The 13,135-nt window shown below is 45.2% G+C and overlaps 1 non-coding gene across 1 annotated transcript; it reads right to left on the bottom strand.

The window, feature by feature from the left end:
- Positions 1-773: 773 nt before the first annotated feature.
- On the bottom strand, positions 774-845 carry trnag-ucc (transfer RNA glycine (anticodon UCC)). The gene has a single exon. It is a non-coding gene; the product is annotated as a tRNA-Gly (tRNA).
- Positions 846-13,135: the final 12,290 nt, after the last annotated feature.

Below are 13,135 nucleotides of genomic sequence, written 5' to 3'. Positions count from 1 at the left end.
GAATGTCGGAACATTTATTGACCGAAATTGAGGAGGTTTTGAACCAGATCAAACTCCTATGAGTTAAGAAGATGGTCTAGATCCTTTTTTCTTTTCCCCTGAAGGCAAATGTACGGCAATGCAATTCAATTGGTGAAACTTCCAGGCTTGAACCGAAACACAATTTTCTTCGCACTATCGTTGTAACACAAACAAAAAACAAAGTGTGGACTAACCTAACTCTATTAGAAAACTTAACAAAATGAAATATCATTTAACTACGAACCAGCCAAAGTTCGAATATCGTAACATTGCATAAACTACACAAATCTGGCCTTCCTGCTCCCGGAATGATGTTGTGAAACTTGAACAGATGAGAAAAAGGTATAATGTGATGTTTGTAATTCTTAAGCTTCCAAATGGTTTTGAGGTGCGAATGTATTTTAACCTTGAAGAAATTTTATGCATTTAAACTTCCTTCCTGTCCACGATAGAAGCTGTTGAATCTGGTCCGAATTTCCAAGGGCTTCTGTAATTATTTAAGGTTTCTGACGATAGCAATCTCTCACTTTTCGAACAAAGCAAAACGAACCTTATGTTGCGAACAATATTCAAATACGCAATGGGAAGCAGAGAGGAAAGCTTTCGAGCAACGCTGCCCGGATTATCATGGCAATTTACAGGAACCATCGCCATGAAAACCCTAAAGCAACCTGACAAATCCGTTTCGCCACAGAATGCAACGTTGGTGCTCAAGACTTTTCCTTGTAAAACCACAGGGAGAGCCACAACACTGCGATGGCCGGGAATCGAACCCAGGTCAACTGCTTGGAAGGCAGCTGTGCTCACCACTACACCACCACCGCGCTGGCAGCTAAGCCCTCCCTTTTCCGAAACACACATAACTAGGCCGTGATAGTCACCAACTGAACTGGGGCTGAAAGCAAAACAAGAAATTGCTTGTCAAACGTCAACAGGTCTGAAAACATCAGAATCAGAAGCCTCCAGTCCTTAAGAGCAATCACTGGATCCAAAAGGTTCACTCCTCACAAATGCTGCCGGACCTGCTGAGTTTCCCAGCAATTTTTGTGCTGTCTCTCAGATCTGCAACATCTGCAGTTCTTAGTCAGATATAAAACAAACGTTGACGCTAACCATATAACCAACACTCACCTGGACACTATTGACTATTGAGTGTCGCAAATCCACCCTAACCTGCGCATCTTTTGACTGTGCGAGGAAACTGGAGCACCCGGAGGAATCTCATGCAGACACGGGGAGAATGTGCAAACTCCACACAGAAAGTCTTCAATCAGACAGGGATCTGGGTAATTGGAGAGGTTTCAAGAGGGAGTGCAGACTGGTTTGTGAATGATGGGCCGAAAGCCTGATCTCAGTATTGTAAAGGCTCTACAGTAACATGATTCCCTAAATCCAGCATTCAACACAGTTTGCATTTTGTTTTAATCCGTCCTGTTATTGACATTATTTTGAGTGAAATGTATAGAGAGAGGTTGTTTGCGCATTCACACAGATCTGTGTTTTGATGGGTCAGGAGCAACATACAAAACAACAACTGTCGGAGGGAGAATTGAATTCCCCCTCCGAATCTGCCGAGGACATGCAGGACCAGGAATTTCTCTATAACCACTCACTCACCACCCAACGCCTTGAGGAAAAACGCCTGATGTTCCGCCTCTAGAACCTCCAGATAGTGTGTGTGTGTGTGTGTGTGTGTGTGTGTGTGTGTGTGTGTGTGTGTGTGTGTGTGTGTGTGTGTGTGTGTGTGTGTGTGTGTGTGTGTGTGTGTGTGTGTGTGTGTGTGTGTTTTGTGCCTGTCTCTTTGTGTGTGTGACAGACGGAAATACGTACAGAGACTCAGACACAATCACATATGCAGAGAGATGTGCAAAGACACATACAGACAGAAGCACACATATCGACTTAAAGAGACACACTTGCACATACAGTCACACAGACATACACACACAAGCGCACAGATGTTGATGGAGACAGCAAAAGTGATATTATTAGAATTTATTTCCTAAAACTAAATGAGAAATTAATAGATTTTTGGATTGTTTGACTTTACAGGAAATTTGTCCATAAATTTTGTCCGAACAGCTGCGCCTTTAACATGTTTTTGAATGAAATAAGAAAAAGGTGGTTTAGTTAGTAGACTGCGAGGTTAATGTTGAAAGGATGAAAGCAATTTGAATTGATGAACCTATATTAAAATTGATCAGAGTCATTACCAAAATGCTAAATTTCCTTCCCCGTCTGAGGTGGTAGATGCATTGACGTGCTTTCTTGGCTGTAGAGTTGACATGGATAGACTGATTGTTTGTGATATTTATTACTCGGAACTTGAAGCTGTCCATCACCTCCAAATCAGCACCAATGACAGAGACCATTGTGTGTCCTTCAGTCCAAATCCTGAAGTCAATGGCCAGTTCCCTTGTTTTGCTGACATTGGGGCAAAGATTGTTGTCTTTTCACCATGTCACGAAGCTCTATTTCCTGTAGGCGAAAGTGAGGACTGCAGATGCTGGAGATCAGAGCTGAATAATATGTTTCTGGAAAAGCGCAGCAGGTCAGGCAGCATCCAGGGAGCAGAAGAATCGACGTTTCGAGCATAAGCCCTTCTTCATGAATGAGGAAGGTGTGCCAAGCAGGCTAAGATAAAAGGTAGGGAGGAGGAACATGAGGGAGGGGCGTTGGGAATGCGTAGGTGGAAGGAGATTAAGGTGAGGGTGATAGGTCAGAGAGAGGGTGGGCAGGGAGAGGTCAGGTAGAAGATTGCAGGTCAAGAAGGCGGTGCTGAGTCGGAGGGTTGGCACTGAGATAATGTGGGGGGAGGGGAAATGAGGAAGCTGGAGATATCTGCATTCATCTCTTGTGGTTGGAGGGTTCCTAGGCGGAAGATGAGGTGCTCTTCCTCCAGGCGTCTCTTGCCATGGTCTGGCGATGGAGAAGGCTAAGGACCTGCATGTCCTTGGCGGAGTGGGAGGGGGAGTTAAAGTGTTCAGCCAAAGGGCGGCTGGGTTGTTTGGTGCGGGTGTCCCAGAGGGGTTCTCTGAAATGTTCCGCCAGTAAGCGGCCTGTCTCCCCAATGTAGAGGAGGCCACATCGGGTGCAGTGGATGCAGTAAATGTTGTGTGTTGAGGTGCAGGTGAATTTGTGACGGATATGGGAGGATCCCTTGGGGCCGTGGAGTGAAGTGAGGGGGAGGTGTGGGCGCAAGTTTTGCATTTCTTGCGGTTGCAGGGGAAGGTGCTGGGAGTGGAGGTTGAGTTCGTGGGGGTTGTGAAACTGACAAGGGAGTCGTGGAGGGAGTCTTTCCAGAACGCTGGTAGGGGAGGGGAGGGAAACATATCCTTGATGGTGGGGTCTGTTTGGAGGTGGCAGAAACGACAAAGGATGAGACGATATCTGGAGGTTGGTGAGTGATAGGTGAGGACCAGTGGGGTTCGGTCCTCGTGGCGATTGGAGGGGCGGGGTTCAAGGGCGGAGGAGCGGGAAGTGGAGGAGATGCGGTGGAGAGCATCGTCAACCACGTCTGAGGGGAAATTGCGGTCTTTGTAGAAGGAGGCCATCTGGGTTGTTCGGTATTGGAATTGGTCCACCTGCGAGCAGATGCGGAGAAAGTGAAGGAATTGAGAATATGGGATGGCGTTTTTACAGGGGGCATGGTGGGAGGAGGTGTAATCTAGTTCGGTTTTGAGACCTACCCACTATCGTGGTGTCATTAGTAAATCTGTAAATGGAGTTAGAGCTGAATTTGACGGTAGACTCATAAGGGGGTAAGAAATATTGAAGGGGGCTGAGTACACAGCCTTGAAGGGCACCAGTATTGCGTATTATTGAAGAGGAGGAGTTTCCAACTCTCCTCATTCATTGTGATCTGCAGGTCAGAAAGTTAAAGATCCAGTTCTCGATGTGAGGAAAGTCCTAGGACTCAGAAATGTCGATGGGTCTTCTTGGCATTAGGGTCTTCAAGGCAGAGCTAAAGCTAATATACAGAAGTCTGATGTAGGTGTCCATGTTATCCAGATGTTCCAGAGATGAGTGAAGTGCCAGAGAGATGGGGTCTGCATGGACCTATTACGATCGTGGCGAATTATCGAGGACCTGAGCAATCTGGGAGTAATGTTTGCCATTCCTAACCTCTTAAAGCACTTCATAAATGAGAACGGCCATTATTGCATTAAAAATCAGAGCAGGTTCGAGGAGCCGAATTCCAGACTCATGCTCCTATTTCTTGTGTTCATTTGTTCTTTATAGCTCAGAGGGAAACATGTTAACGAATGGTCCTGGCAGACAATGAAGATCCATATACACAAATCCAATTTCTCGGCTATAAGCCCATCGTCCTGAAGATTTCAGCAATGCATGGGATTATTGAAATACCACACAGGTAATATGAATGCTTATGATTCAAACATTCATCCTAGAAATGAGAGTGTGTGAGACTTTACGTTCTTCTGGGTGTATGGTAGCCGACTGTAAAATGAACCTCAGCAGGAACTGCAAAGAGGAGGGTATCAGAGAAAGGAGCACAAGCAGTCCAAGAGCTGCAAAAGTTGTTCGGAATAGGGCATCCTGCACAAGAACTACCCAAGACAGAGGAGGGGGGCCTGGGAGTGAGGTTGTCAATCCAATATTACCAGAAGTGTTAACGTGAGTTGATCAATCAATGAATTAATTAAAATTTGTTGAAGAAATGTATCTGACTCTCTCTGTCCCTCTTTTTTTAAAAGTGATAACATACCGCCCTCTGCTGGCCTCCCAGTGTCACTGTACAAGCAGCAATTTTTTTTCTCTCTGGGACACTTTGCTCCTGTCCCTGTTCATTCTTTTATTTCTGACAGTCTCACAATGCGCTGAATGACACAAAGGCACAAGCGGCTGCGCAGTGACGTCACAAAAAGGATGGCCACAACCAGCGGGGAACGTCTGACACCGAGGAAGTGAGAGGAGGCAACAGGTGATTCGTGCCAGGGCCGTGACGTGAGGGAGAGCGATCCCCTCTGACCGCCACGAGAGGAACCAGCAACCACTTTCTGAATGAAAGTAACTCGATATTTTTGGAGAAGTGGAGAGCAATAGTGATAAGGGGATTGCATTGTTCGGGCATCAGGCAGATGTCTGTGACAGTGTAGATGCGACACCAGCTGGCACACTGCCTCCCTGGTTGCAGAGTTTGTTCATCGGACGTGAGTATCACTGGCTGGGCTCAGCATTTATCCCTCATTCCCATCAGCCCTTGAGAAGATGGTAGTGAACTGCCTTATTGAACTGATGTACTCCATAAAACATTATTTTTGGAGAAACTGAATGTCGCAGAAATTAAACTGCAGCTTTTAAACTTAACTGTTTGGGTGGCACAGTGACTCAGTGGTTAGCATTGCTGCCTCAGAGTTACAGGGACTCGTGTTTGATTCCAGTATCGTGCGACTGTAAATGGAGTTTGTAAGTTCTCCCCGTGTTTGCGTGGGGTTCTTTCGGATGGTCTGGTTTGCTTCGACATGTGCGGGTTCAGTAATATTGGCCATGCTAAATTGCCCATAGTGATCAGACATGTGAAGGTTAGGTGCATGAGTCAGGGAAATGTGCAGTGATAGGGCAAGGGAATTTCCACCGCAGGGATTATATATTCATTTACTCTAGTCTGAGTGAGAGACTGGAATTCCATGTGTTGTCAACAAGCTGATGTACAACAGAACAAAGTGTCTAAGCTAATTGAGGGGAGCAATTCGTAGAACAGGGAGAGAATAGGGAAAAAACAAATTGCTGATAAAAGCTCAGCAGTTTTGGCAACATCTGAACAGAGAAACCAGAGTTACCACGTCGTTTCCGGTCACCGTTTATCTGAGCCAGACCTGAAACTTTAACGCTGATTTCTCTTCAAAGTTGCTGCCAGACCTGCTGAGGTTTTTCAGTAACTTTTGGTTTTGTTTCTGATTGACAGAATCTGCAGTTCCTTCAGATTGTATTTAGGTAGTGAATGGGGTTAAGTTCAGAGTAAAGTTGTTTCTGCACTTCAGATTTTCTAACTCCCAGACCATGTTCACTGTGGAATTAGATAATGACGAAGTCAACCCCTATCCCCACACTGTCCCTATCAAATGCACTTAGCATAGTTATATCACTGGCTTATATGCAGAGTACATTTCCCTGTACACTTTCTCCAACTAAACCTCCTAGGGTCCGGGAAAAATAGGGTTACATACAAAGGACAGATATGTCCACAAACACTCCCGTGTCAGGGAAGCTGTGTGTTAGATTACAGAGTAAAGCTGCCTCTACAGTGTCTATCACAAACTCGTACATAGCTCATACGCACAGACACACTGTCATGCGGTCACACATGTTCAGTCACACGCACAGTAGAGCATTGCAAACTCCCGATATCAGAATCTCACACTCGAACACAACGTCTCACTCAGCCAATCTCAGCCACCAACTCTCAGTCAATCAGTCACAGACACCTCAAATCCACACTCGATCATTCACATACACAGTTACTCTTTCACAAATGTATACTAATGATGCACAATCCGAGAGGCTTGCTTAATGGTAAATCAATTTCTTTATTTTTAGAGAACACAAAATTTGAAGACAAATTACGTCAGGCTAGTCCTTGATAAATGCCTGTTATCTGGATAAAATACATCTTACTCCGTGCTAAATCTCTGACAGATTCTGAACAAGACCACGCACCTACAATTCAGTAGCAGACCTGTCAAATTACTATCGTATTTTTGTCTTGAAGTTTGGAAAGTTAGACAGATTTTTAAAAATATCAGGGCACGGACTATAAAAGGATTCTGGAATCTGCATCTTAATCAATGGAAACTTTGTAACAGAGTTCTCCATATCCTGCTTTTACAGTTTATTTTGTAAATTAACATTTCTACAATGTAGGAATGCATGAATGGAAAAAAAAGCTTTTCACACATTTGCCCCCTCACCTGTGCTGACAGAATTCAGACTCAAACTGAAGCTTCTCTGCTCCTGCATCCAGTTTACCATTGTACCATTTGGTTTAGATTATCCCTCCTCTTACATCGAAATTCCATCGATTCACATCCCAGTTTATTTCATCTGCATGAGGCCGAGAGATGAAAATGTATAAAGTGTACGATGTGTTTTAATCTGCCAAACCAGGATAAATGATTCCAAAAGTGTCAGTAGCCATTATAGGTTTGTTTCAGGTAGCCATTTCATGTCAGCACAGCGCTGACAGCGACTTTATAATAAGGGAAAGGCAAGAACGGGTTGGGGACTTGGGAATCCATGTGCAAATGAATGCAGCGTAGATTCATAGAACTATAGTTGGACGGCACGGGTTCAATGGCCAGGGAAATGACAGAAGCCCAGGACTGTATCCCTGGAATTTTGTATAGTCTAAAATGATGAGAGTTTGAGAGTCAATGAGATGAACTACAGGATTAGATAGGGAGAAAATATCGATGTTGCTTCTGGAATCTATAAATAGGTTCAGTGTCGAGTAATCTAACAATAGACTGGAACCCTTTCAAATCTCAGGCCACGTTGCATGTGATTCGTCATTAACAGTAAGGAAGCGTTCCTATGAATTTTTTCACTGAGACGCCATGAGAAGTCTCAGACGGACTGTTCATGGTCATTGCAAAGAAAAATCAAATTTTCAAGATGCAGGAAAATCTCAACGAAAACAACTGCTGATGTGCTTCCCCAATGTAATCACTGATAATTTTTAGGATGAGATTTTCAGGAGGACATTTAGCTGAATGAAACCAGGAGCAGGACGAAGCCATTCAGCCCCTACTGCCTCCTCTCCATTCAATGTGATCATGCCGGATTCCCTATCTCAACGCTATATTCCCACTTGCTCTCCAGAGGTCGTGGTAGAGAATGGTACAATTAAAACAATTGGTTCACGTTTGTCGGAGGATTCGAACAGATACTGAATGATCCCGTTGAAAATGGTGAGACGTTCTTAAACATTATCGTTCAGGGGGATATATGGTATCAGAACTTTAACTGACAGTGGAGTCAATAATGTGGAGGACAATTCATACAGAAGAGTACAGTGCAGGCACTTCAGCCCTCGATGATGTGCTGATCGGTTAATCTACTTTAAGGTCAAACTAATCTGCATAACCTATCTTCCATGTCCCTATCCAAGAGTCGCGGAAACATCCATAATGCATCTGATTGAACTACCACCGCCACAGAGTCTGGTCGGTGCATAGAAAGAACTTACCTCTCATCTCCCCAATAACCTTCCTCCAATCACTTTTAAATTATGCCCCCTTATGAAGACATTTCTGTACTTGGAAGAAGTCTCTGGCTATTCATTCTATCTGTAGTTCTTATCATCATATACACCCTTATCAATTCACCCCACATCCTTCTTCACTCTAATGAGAAAAGCCCCTAGCCCCTCAATGTTACTGCATATGAAATGCCCTCCAGTCCAGGAAGCATAGTGGTAAATCTTTTCTGCAGCGTCTCTAAAACTTCTGCCTTCAGGATCAATCTAGTCAGATTGCAGATTTTAAAAAAATCTGTGACTGATTCTGAACAGGCTTCACGTGGAATATGCTTTACAAATCACAGTTCCTCAGGTAGTTGGAGGGTTCGCCTTGTCAGGGTGTGATTTTGATTAAATCCAGGAAAGGTCACTCCCCCACGGTCATTGTGTGACTGTTTTGCTCTTTATGACAAACAGAAAGCTCTCGCCTCGCTCGTGTCTGTTTCACAGGAAATCTGTGCTTCATATTAATTGGCCGCGAACAATAAGGAAGTCTGGCTCTGATTAGTTCATTGTGAGGATAGCAGGAATACTGTGGACCACGTTCATCCTCAGACCGACTAGAAATAACTTCTGCATGTGTCCTCCTAAATTCTGCTACTCTTCTCTTCCCTGTTTCCTGCATTTTCCGATTAACCGATCAGCACATCATCGAGGGCTGAAGTGCCTGCACTGTACTCTTCTGTATGAATTGTCCTCCACATTATTGACTCCACTGTGTCATTTGCAAATTCTGAAGACATGTCCCGTTGTCTGGAGGTTGACAGTGAGTAAAGCTCGATGTCCACAACAAAGACTCCCAAGCCAAGCGTCAGCATGCTGATATCTCTTGATGTCAGTGACCAAGTCCTCATTGACAAAGTGGGAGTTTGAGATTCAGAAATTAAATAACTGTGACACTCTGTTCTGTCCATTGACTCTCCACCCCTCAGTGAAATTCAAATAATGACCTAGTTCCGTGTTAAAAGCGTCAGTTGGAGCCGCCTCCATTAGAACGCCAGCAGGGCCCTCCACACAAACACCAAGCGTTGTGTCAACAAAAAAACATCTCTTACTATACATCTGTTACTTTTGCAGATAATTTCAGCCTGTGTTGTCTCATTCTTGAACCTTATATTCGGGGAACAGTTACTCCCAGAGGTCTCATGATTTTTGAAAGTCCCATCAGATTCCCAATCTGAACAGTTCCATTCTTTCCAATCCATCCCCAAGATTGAAGGTGCGGACCCAGGAACAGATGCGCGCAATATTCCAGTAATCTGTGGTGATTAAGCAAGTGAGCTCACTCTCCACCACCTTCTCGGGAGGAATAAGTGACAGTACAGACAGTGAAGGTCACATTCTTTAGGAGGGTCTCCCCATTAGAGTTTTCAGGTCCCCAGGTGATTAGAACAGAGTCTATGTCCAGATTTTCGCAGGGGCCTGACATGCCCCTTCTCCAACAAATACCTGACCAATGGAGTGATTCGTTTATGAATGAGTTAATGCAGAGAAATATTTATACTTTTCAGTGTAATTCTCTGGTTGTACAATCGACTAGAATCTGCTGTAAATGATAGTCTTCATGAGGTGTTCGGAAGTATATCAGGTATTCGTACAGGAGATATTCGACCCTTTTGAATGGCTGGATTTAACACAGTGGAAGAGTCCCTGTCCTAAACAGACGCAGGTTGAATTCCTAAGCAAAGTCACAGGGCACAGGTGTCACATCGGTTCCCTTGGAACTGGCTGTCCAAGCTCCGTGTGTAATTCTCAGTGTCCATCTGTGCAGCCTATAGTTAGACCCGCAGTGACTCCTTCCTGGATGTGCCTTTCCCCTTGGGGAACACTGAGACATGGAGATCCTACAGAGGCTGCGCAGTGGGGCTTGATCCCTGAGTCGCATCAACCTGCGGCTGGGTCTCTTGACCTCACAATGGGAGATAACCCTCTCTCAGCTCGAGCTGGAGATTCAACAACATCCAATAGTATTTCCCCCTGGAGCACGGCCGCTTAAATGTGAAGGAAAGGAAATCAGAGAAAGTTGCTCGGATAGAGAGAGTAGTAGGGGGAGAAACTGAAGTTCTCACGTGTCCAAAATCAGGTTGGAATGCAGTGACTTCAGCGACTCTCGCTGTCTTTTGCCATTTGAACTGAAATGATTCTGAAATATGAAAATTAAATCGAGGAACATACTTCGTGTCAATAAGGGGGAAAGTGGACTTTATATTCCAACATCAATAAGTGTTCAGCGTAATTTTTAATGAATCCTAATAATACGTTACATATTATATTGCAAATGAACAAATGCTCACAATCTGCTGTAGACACTTACTTTGTCTGAGTTCCATTCGCTTTCGTCAAAAATTAAAAATGCAGCAATTAAAAGGATTTAGTGACAAAGAACAAAGAGGGAAACCGGAGGGAACGAAAACAAAATGGAAGTGCAGGAATGATGAGATAACAAAATGAGAAGGGTGCAAAACAGAACCTCTGCATCACAACTTTCTTGCCCAAAGTTGCTTGGAAGCACAAAGTAATAGGTCGGGAATGGGGTTTGTGGTGGAATTGAGTATAAGTGCCAAAATGTTACTGGAAGCTATGAAATGCTGGGACTAGGATTGGAATCACGAGGTGTGGCCACGTTGGCAGGGTAGGAAAAGTCTTGAATGCAACATTGTCAGAGCTGGTTAATTAACGGTCGGTCAGCAGGGGGCGTCGTTCAATCTATGTGAGCAGAGGATGTTCCGGTTCAGAGAATGCAGCAATCATATTTAAAGGCTGTTACCTATACTTTTGAACAACAGCTCTGGAGAGATATTGGCTACTAACAACGATTTAACATCGATTAGATTCAGATTGCTCCCTGATTCATTAAAGTTCCTGCAGGGTGCTTGGGCACAGGAACAGCCCCTGTTCTATCAAGGCCGGAGAAGATCAATAAGTCAATGTGGGCAAGTTCAAGTAGACATTGCTGAGGTGGTGAGTACGTGTGGGGAACCTGGTTAAGTTGACAAAAAGGGATCAGCGAACGGACATTTTCTGGAAGGGTTACAGATCTCCCTAAAGCGGACAATGACATCGAGCTAATGCTTGGCTGCTCTGCAGACACTGGATAACAGCCCAAACTCGGCGTGCCGTCTTGCACTGGCCGTTATTGCATCCTTCACGGTGCTGTCCAGCCACTTTTTCCCAGTCTGAAGCGGTGTCACAGGGGGATGTCAATAACAGGGCTAATGGTCACCAAGTGGGTCATATGCACAAGCTGTAACACGGTCTGCACATCTTGGGACCGACAGTTGAAAATACAGGAAATTTCGAGGACCCAATTGTAGAACGGGAGCAATCACTTCAACGGGCCTGGGGCATCTTGTAGCATGGCCCGGAACTCTGCGTGGGTCCAGGTATTATACAGGGGAGTGCACCCAATCATGATGCGGGGAAACTGCCAGTTGGTAGCCTGTTAATTTCGGCAAGCACTCGGGCTTCTTGTGAGTCTGGAGTTATCGCTTGTGTTGGGCAGCAGTGGTGATTCATACTGCCCGGCGGCTAATGTGTCCCATCGCGGGCTTGCTGTGTCATGCATGGTAAAAAAAATGCAACCACTTCATTCAGGCCCAACGGGTCTGGCTTTGAAGCCAGTATGGGAAATTTCAGGTACTGTGGGGCATAGGGCGGTGTGGCTGTATCTGGAATTGTTTTGATCACAGTGTCCCTTGTTATTGCAGCAGTCTTTCGCCTTCGCGGCCTGATACTGCTGGGCAACCTGCCGAATATTTGCATGACACTGCAGCATGTATACAGTGTCCCAGGAGGGGTCAACGTGCCCTCCCGTAATGGCCGTGGTCCAATAATCAAGCTTATCGGATTTAAAGGACCTTCCATATGGCCAATTTCCTTGTGGACATGTTTAAAAGTCTCCTGTAAAGTGGGTAAAGTAACCGCCATCCCCTGTCTCTTTCAACACAGTGTCCGGCAGTGAACCAGGTATAACAAGAGAATCCCCTATCTTTATTTTGATTTTCACGTATTTACAGGGCAGCGTGGTTAGCCTCACAGTGCCAGGGTCCCAGGTTCGATTTCAGCCTTGGGCGACTGTCTGTGTGCAGTTTGCACATTCTCCCCATGTCTGCCTGGGACTCCTCCGTGTGCTCTGGTTTCCTCACACAATCACAAAGGTGTGCAAGTCAGGTGAAATCGCCGTGCTAAATTGCCCATAGTGGAGGAGAAAGTGAGGTCTGCAGATGCTGGAGATCAGAGCTGAAATTGTGTTGCTGGAACAGCGCAGCAGGTCAGGCAGCATCCAGGGAACAGGAGAATCAACGTTTCGGGCATAAGCCCTTCTTCAGGAAATTGCCCATAGTGTCAGGTGCATTGGCGGGAGGGAATTGGGTCAGCACGGCTTACTCTTCCGAGGATCGGTGTGGACTGGTTTGTTCGACGGGCCTGTTTCTACACTGTAGGAAATCGAAACTTACATGCCTCCTCAATATCGTCTTGTACAACTTCGATCCTGGGCAGTTCTCACCACATGGTTGGGGTTGCCCAGCTGGCACATCCCAGCAGTGGGTGGAATTCCCTGTCCCATGGCCTACTGGAAGTCCTGCGCTGACTGCTGAGAATTGCACTTCAGTTGTCGAGGAAAGACAAAGGGAGTACTCACAGAACCCACAAGCAGTGAGTGATTGACAGGTCAAGAAATAAAGGATTATCGCGTACCGCACTGTAAACAAACACTTGTCTGATGGATAAACACACTTAGACGAGACACCTGAAACTGACAAGACATGCAGTCAGCAACCGCAAAACAAGCAGACACATCCAAAGCAAATGCTCAGAAACCATAAGACGGAAAAAAAAGTGAACTGGTGGAGC

The sequence above is a fragment of the Chiloscyllium plagiosum genome, unplaced genomic scaffold (assembly GCF_037043375.1).
Source record: "Chiloscyllium plagiosum isolate Xiang-an unplaced genomic scaffold, Cpla_swu_hap1 HiC_scaffold_39, whole genome shotgun sequence".
NCBI classification, from domain to species: domain Eukaryota; kingdom Metazoa; phylum Chordata; class Chondrichthyes; order Orectolobiformes; family Hemiscylliidae; genus Chiloscyllium; species Chiloscyllium plagiosum.
Note: the sequence above shows the minus strand (reverse complement) of the source record. Positions and strands in the feature narration are given on the sequence as shown.